Raw genomic sequence first — 7,500 nt, forward strand, 5'->3', positions numbered from 1 at the left:
ACCCAACTGCCCCCTGGTGTCGAAAAAGCGCAAGGGCACCCGGGCCGGTCCGCCCCAGGCAGCGGCCGAGATGCAGCACCGGGGGCCCGGCCTGCCTGCCCTGGAGGTCAGCCTGCCAGCCCTGGAGGTCTGCTATCCAGCCCTGGAGGTCTGCCTGCCAGCCCTGGAGGTCTGCTATCCAGCCCTGGAGGTCTGCCTGCCTGCCATCCAGCCCTGGAGGTCTGCTATCCTGCCCTGGAGGTCTGCTATCCAGCCCTGGAGGTCTGCCTGCCTGCCTGCCAGCCCTGGAGGTCTGCTATCCAGCCCTGGAGGTCTGCCTGCCTGCCCTGGAGGTCTGCTATCCAGCCCTGGAGGTCTGCTATCCAGCCCTGGTAGCAGCACTGCCTGCCCTGGAGGTCTGCCTTCCAGCCCTGGTAGCAGCACTGCCTGCCCTGGTAGCAGCACTGCCTGCCCTGGAGGTCTGCTATCCAGCCCTGGAGGTCTGCCTGCCTGCCTGTTAGCCCTGGAGGTCTGCTATCCAGCCCTGGAGGTCTGCCTGCCTGCCTGTTAGCCCTGGAGGTCTGCTATCCAGCCCTGGAGGTCTGCCTGCCTGCCCTGGAGGTCTGCCTGCCTGCCATCCAGCCCTGGAGGTCTGCTATCCTGCCCTGGAGGTCTGCTATCCAGCCCTGGTAGCAGCACTGCCTGCCCTGGAGGTCTGCTATCCAGCCCTGGAGGTCTGCCTGCCTGCCCTGGAGGTCTGCCTGCCTGCCCTGGAGGTCTGCCTGTTAGCCCTGGAGGTCTGCTATCCAGCCCTGGAGGTCTGCCTGCCTGCCATCCAGCCCTGGAGGTCTGCTATCCAGCCCTGGTAGCAGCACTGCCTGCCCTGGAGGTCTGCCTGCCTGCCCTGGCAGCAGCACTGCCTGCCCTGGTAGCAGCACTGCCTGCCCTGGAGGTCTGCTATCCAGCCCTGGAGGTCTGCTATCCAGCCCTGGAGGTCTGCCTGTTAGCCCTGGAGGTCTGCTATCCAGCCCTGGAGGTCTGCCTGCCTGCCCTGGAGGTCTGCCTGCCTGCCCTGGAGGTCTGCCTGTTAGCCCTGGAGGTCTGCCTGCCTGCCTGTTAGCCCTGGAGGTCTGCTATCCAGCCCTGGAGGTCTGCCTGCCTGCCTGTTAGCCCTGGAGGTCTGCCTGCCTGCCCTGGCAGCAGCACTGCCTGCCCTGGAGGTCAGCCTGCCAGCCCTGGAGGTCTGCCTGTTAGCCCTGGAGGTCAGCTATCCAGCCCTGGAGGTCTGCCTGCCTGCCCTGGAGGTCTGCCTGCCTGCCCTGGAGGTCTGCCTGTTAGCCCTGGAGGTCTGCCTTCCAGCCCTGGTAGCAGCACTGCCTGCCCTGGTAGCAGCACTGCCTGCCCTGGAGGTCTGCCTGCCTGCCCTGGCAGCAGCACTGCCTGGCCTGGAGGTCAGCCTGTTAGCCCTGGAGGTCTGCTATCCAGCCCTGGAGGTCTGCCTGCCTGCCTGTTAGCCCTGGAGGTCTGCTATCCAGCCCTGGTAGCAGCACTGCCTGCCCTGGAGGTCTGCCTGCCTGCCCTGGCAGCAGCACTGCCTGCCCTGGTAGCAGCACTGCCTGCCCTGGAGGTCTGCTATCCAGCCCTGGAGGTCTGCTATCCAGCCCTGGAGGTCTGCCTGTTAGCCCTGGAGGTCTGCTATCCAGCCCTGGAGGTCTGCCTGCCTGCCCTGGAGGTCTGCCTGCCTGCCCTGGTAGCAGCACTGCCTGCCCTGGAGGTCAGCCTGTTAGCCCTGGAGGTCTGCTATCCAGCCCTGGAGGTCTGCCTGCCTGCCTGTTAGCCCTGGAGGTCAGCCTGTTAGCCCTGGAGGTCTGCTATCCAGCCCTGGAGGTCTGCCTGCCTGCCTGTTAGCCCTGGAGGTCTGCTATCCAGCCCTGGAGGTCTGCCTGCCTGCCTGTTAGCCCTGGAGGTCTGCCTGCCTGCCCTGGCAGCAGCACTGCCTGCCCTGGAGGTCAGCCTGCCAGCCCTGGAGGTCTGCCTGTTAGCCCTGGAGGTCAGCTATCCAGCCCTGGAGGTCTGCCTGCCTGCCCTGGAGGTCTGCCTGCCTGCCCTGGAGGTCTGCCTGTTAGCCCTGGAGGTCTGCCTTCCAGCCCTGGTAGCAGCACTGCCTGCCCTGGTAGCAGCACTGCCTGCCCTGGAGGTCTGCCTGCCTGCCCTGGCAGCAGCACTGCCTGGCCTGGAGGTCAGCCTGTTAGCCCTGGAGGTCTGCTATCCAGCCCTGGAGGTCTGCCTGCCTGCCTGTTAGCCCTGGAGGTCTGCTATCCAGCCCTGGTAGCAGCACTGCCTGCCCTGGAGGTCTGCCTGCCTGCCCTGGCAGCAGCACTGCCTGCCCTGGTAGCAGCACTGCCTGCCCTGGAGGTCTGCTATCCAGCCCTGGAGGTCTGCTATCCAGCCCTGGAGGTCTGCCTGTTAGCCCTGGAGGTCTGCTATCCAGCCCTGGAGGTCTGCCTGCCTGCCCTGGCAGCAGCACTGCCTGCCCTGGAGGTCTGCCTGCCTGCCCTGGTAGCAGCACTGCCTGCCCTGGAGGTCAGCCTGTTAGCCCTGGAGGTCTGCTATCCAGCCCTGGAGGTCTGCCTGCCTGCCTGTTAGCCCTGGAGGTCAGCCTGTTAGCCCTGGAGGTCTGCTATCCAGCCCTGGAGGTCTGCCTGCCTGCCTGTTAGCCCTGGAGGTCTGCTATCCAGCCCTGGAGGTCTGCCTGCCTGCCTGTTAGCCCTGGAGGTCTGCCTGCCTGCCCTGGCAGCAGCACTGCCTGCCCTGGAGGTCTGCCTGCCTGCCCTGGCAGCAGCACTGCCTGCCCTGGAGGTCAGCCTGCCAGCCCTGGAGGTCTGCCTGTTAGCCCTGGAGGTCTGCTATCCAGCCCTGGAGGTCTGCCTGCCTGCCCTGGAGGTCTGCCTGCCTGCCCTGGAGGTCTGCCTGCCTGCCCTGGAGGTCTGCTATCCAGCCCTGGAGGTCTGCCTGCCTGCCCTGGAGGTCTGCTATCCAGCCCTGGAGGTCTGCTATCCAGCCCTGGAGGTCTGCCTGCCTGCCCTGGAGGTCTGCCTGCCTGCCCTGGAGGTCTGCCTGCCTGCCCTGGAGGTCTGCTATCCAGCCCTGGAGGTCTGCCTGCCTGCCCTGGAGGTCTGCTATCCAGCCCTGGAGGTCTGCTATCCAGCCCTGGTAGCAGCACTGCCTGCCCTGGAGGTCTGCTATCCAGCCCTGGAGGTCTGCCTGCCTGCCCTGGAGGTCTGCTATCCAGCCCTGGAGGTCTGCCTGCCTGCCCTGGAGGTCTGCTATCCAGCCCTGGAGGTCTGCTATCCAGCCCTGGCAGCAGCACTGCCTGCCCTGGAGGTCAGCCTGCCAGCCCTGGAGGTCTGCCTGTTAGCCCTGGAGGTCTGCTATCCAGCCCTGGAGGTCTGCCTGCCTGCCCTGGAGGTCTGCCTGCCTGCCCTGGAGGTCTGCCTGCCTGCCCTGGAGGTCTGCTATCCAGCCCTGGAGGTCTGCCTGCCTGCCCTGGAGGTCTGCTATCCAGCCCTGGAGGTCTGCCTGCCTGCCCTGGAGGTCTGCCTGCCTGCCTGCCTGCCTGCCCTGGAGGTCAGCCTGCCTGCCCTGGAGGTCAGCCTTCCAGCCCTGGAGGTCTGCCTGCCTGCCTTCCAGCCCTGCCTGCCTGCCTGCCTGCCCTGGAGGTCAGCCTGCCTGCCTGCTGCTGCTAGGCCGCTGCCCCGAGCCGCCGACCCCATCGACAGGAACACGAGAGAGTTTACAAGCGAGAGGAGGCCACATATTCGACACCTTTCGTGCTCGTTTTAGGGTCCTCTCCAGTCTGTTTGGACGTGTGTTATTCTGAATCTGCTGCTTTAACTCAAGGGATTCTGTCGTGATGAGTTTACAAGCGAGAGGAGGCCACATATTCGACACCTTTCGTGCTCGTTTTAGGGTCCTCTCCAGTCTGTTTGGACGTGTGTTATTCTGAATCTGCTGCTTTAACTCAAGGGATTCTGTCGTGATTGATGCCTTGTACTTCGCTGTATGTTTGCACTGGTGTTGTAAGTCGCCCTCTGTAAGATCATCATTTATTATCTGCCAAGAAATAAAGATCATCATAATGTTCCCCAACTTTCAGCTTCTGGGGAGTTTGTTCCAGAGTGTGACGACTCTCTCTCTATCACCATCTCTCTCTCCCTCTCCACCTCTCTCTCTCTCTCTCTCCCTCTCTCTATCTCTCCCTCTCTCTCACTGTGTGTGTGTGTGTGTGTGTGTGTGTGTGTGTGTGTACAGCAGTGTCCCTAGACGAGAGAGATATCCCTAGACGGGGAAATTACTTTCAAACTGCAGTACCGAAATGTGTCCGTTAGATGGCAGCATGCACCAAGGAATGAAGGAAAGTGCAAAACAAAATGAAAAGGCACATCGCCTGGGCGAAAAATAATCGTAACAAATCAACGGGGGCATTTCTCGGAAAACTAACACCGGGGCAGTGCTCAGGGGGGTCCCACCTCGTGGCCACCCGGTTTGGGGGGCCATCGGGGCCGGCTGAAGAATCGCCCATACTCTGCCATAGGCAGCCCACGGTCCATCCGATCAGAGCAATGCCGGGCGGCCGGCAACCTATGGATCATAACACATCAACGGAGGCATGATAAGAGCATCTTTTATTATCTGCCAAGAAATATAGACCATCACAATGTTCCCCAACTTTCAGCTTCTACCACATCGCTGGGGAGTTTATTCCACTGTGTGACTACTCTCTCTCTCTCTGTGTGTGTGTGTGTGTGTGTGTGTGTGTGTGTGTGTGTGTGTGTGTGTGTGTGTGTACAGCAGTGTCTCCGGTTTTCCTTTTGGAATGCCTTGAAGCCGGGGGGGCTTTGCACTCATGAGAACATAGGGTGTCCTTGCCCTCCTTTCGCAGCCCAGGGCATTGAGAGATCCCTAGACGGGGAAATTACTTTCAAACTGCAGTACCGAAATGTGTCCGTTAGATGGTAGCATGCACCAAGGAATGAAGGAAAGTGCAAAACAAAATGAAAAGGCACATCGCCTGGGCGAAAAATAATCATAACAAATCAACGGGGGCATTTCTCGGAAAACTAACACCGGGGCAGTGCTCAGGGGGGTCCCACCTCGTGGCCACCCGGTTTGGGGGGCGATCGGGGCCGGTTCCGAAAATCGCTAAATCTCCCATAGCCAGCCCACGCTCCATCCGATAGAGCAATGCCGGGCGGCCGGCCGGCAACTACGGATCATAACAAATCAACGGGGGCATTTCTCGGAAAACTAACACCGGGGCAGTGCTCAGGGGGGTCCCACCTCGTGGCCACCCGGTTTGGGGGGCGATCGGGGCCGGTTCCGAAAATCGCTAAATCTCCCATAGCCAGCCCACGCTCCATCCGATAGAGCACTGCCGGGCGGCCGGCCGGCAACTACGGATCATAACAAATCAACGGGGGCATTTCTCGGAAAACTAACACCGGGGCAGTGCTCAGGGGGGTCCCACCTCGTGGCCACCCGGTTTGGGGGGCGATCGGGGCCGGTTCCGAAAATCGCTAAATCTCCCATAGCCAGCCCACGCTCCATCCGATAGAGCACTGCCGGGCGGCCGGCCGGCAACTACGGATCATAACAAATCAACGGGGGCATTTCTCGGAAAACTAACACCGGGGCAGTGCTCAGGGGGGTCCCACCTCGTGGCCACCCGGTTTGGGGGGCGATCGGGGCCGGTTCCGAAAATCGCTAAATCTCCCATAGCCAGCCCACGCTCCATCCGATAGAGCACTGCCGGGCGGCCGGCCGGCAACTACGGATCATAACAAATCAACGGGGGCATTTCTCGGAAAACTAACACCGGGGCAGTGCTCAGGGGGGTCCCACCTCGTGGCCACCCGGTTTGGGGGGCGATCGGGGCCGGTTCCGAAAATCGCTAAATCTCCCATAGCCAGCCCACGCTCCATCCGATAGAGCAATGCCGGGCGGCCGGCCGGCAACTACGGATCATAACAAATCAACGGGGGCATTTCTCGGAAAACTAACACCGGGGCAGTGCTCAGGGGGGTCCCACCTCGTGGCCACCCGGTTTGGGGGGCGATCGGGGCCGGTTCCGAAAATCGCTAAATCTCCCATAGCCAGCACACGCTCCATCCGATAGAGCAATGCCGGGCGGCCGGCCGGCAACTACGGATCATAACAAATCAACGGGGGCATTTCTCCGAAAACTAACACCGGGGCTGTGCTCAGGGGGCTCCCAGCTATCAGCCACCCTATCCCGGGACCGATGGGAGCACTTTAAAATTTTCGAGTCAGGGGACCAGACGGCCGAGTGAAAAACTTTGAAAAATATTCTATCTCCTCACTCCCATTGACTTTACATTAGGGCGACCAGGCGGCCGGCGGAAAAAAAATCATAACAAATCAACGGGGGCATTTCTCCGAAAACTAACACCGGGGCTGTGCTCAGGGGGCTCCCAGCTATCAGCCACCCTATCCCGGGACCGATGGGAGCACTTTAAAATTTTCGAGTCAGGGGACCAGACGGCCGAGTGAAAAACTTTGAAAAATATTCTATCTCCTCACTCCCATTGACTTTACATTAGGGCGACCAGGCGGCCGGCGGAAAAAAAATCATAACAAATCAACGGGGGCATTTCTCCGAAAACTAACACCGGGGCTGTGCTCAGGGGGCTCCCAGCTATCAGCCACCCTATCCCGGGACCGATGGGAGCACTTTAAAATTTTCGAGTCAGGGGACCAGACGGCCGAGTGAAAAACTTTGAAAAATATTCTATCTCCTCACTCCCATTGACTTTACATTAGGGCGACCAGGCGGCCGGCGGAAAAAAAATCATAACAAATCAACGGGGGCATTTCTCCGAAAACTATCACCGGGGCTGTGCTCAGGGGGCTCCCAGCTATCAGCCCCCCGGGTCTGGGGGCATTGTTTTTCTTTTTAATCATTTTGAGCATTTCCCCCAGTTTAGAGATGTGTGCCCCTAGACAACCCATTGAGAATAACTATGAAATGTTCTGAAGTTTTGATTTTCAAATGTCGGTGAAAATTGAAAAACGTCATATATTCTTCAAAGGAAGCATGGGGCGATGGTAGGGAGAGTCCCCGCAGCGTGCCTCGGCGGCGATGGGAGCGTTTTCGATGTCCCCGTCCCCCCCCCATAGGGATAGAAGGGGAGTTAGGTGACCAGGCGTCCCGGGTCCCAAAAATCGAAAAATTAATATAGAATGCTTTTTAATCCAGAAATAAAGTAGGGGGCAGTCCTGGTGAGAGTCCCAGCCACAGCCCCAGTGTGTTTTGGAGCCGTTTGGGGCCGGGTGAAAAACTTTGAAAAATGTTCTATCTCCTCACTCCCATTGACTTTGCATTAGGGCGACCAGGCGGCCGGCGGGAAAACAATCATAACAAATCAACGGAGGCATTTCTCCGAAAACTAACACCGGGGCAGTGCTCAGGGGGCTCCCAGCTATCAGCCACCCTATCCCGGG

The sequence above is a fragment of the Amia ocellicauda genome, unplaced genomic scaffold, assembly GCF_036373705.1.
Source record: "Amia ocellicauda isolate fAmiCal2 unplaced genomic scaffold, fAmiCal2.hap1 HAP1_SCAFFOLD_85, whole genome shotgun sequence".
NCBI lineage: Eukaryota > Metazoa > Chordata > Actinopteri > Amiiformes > Amiidae > Amia > Amia ocellicauda.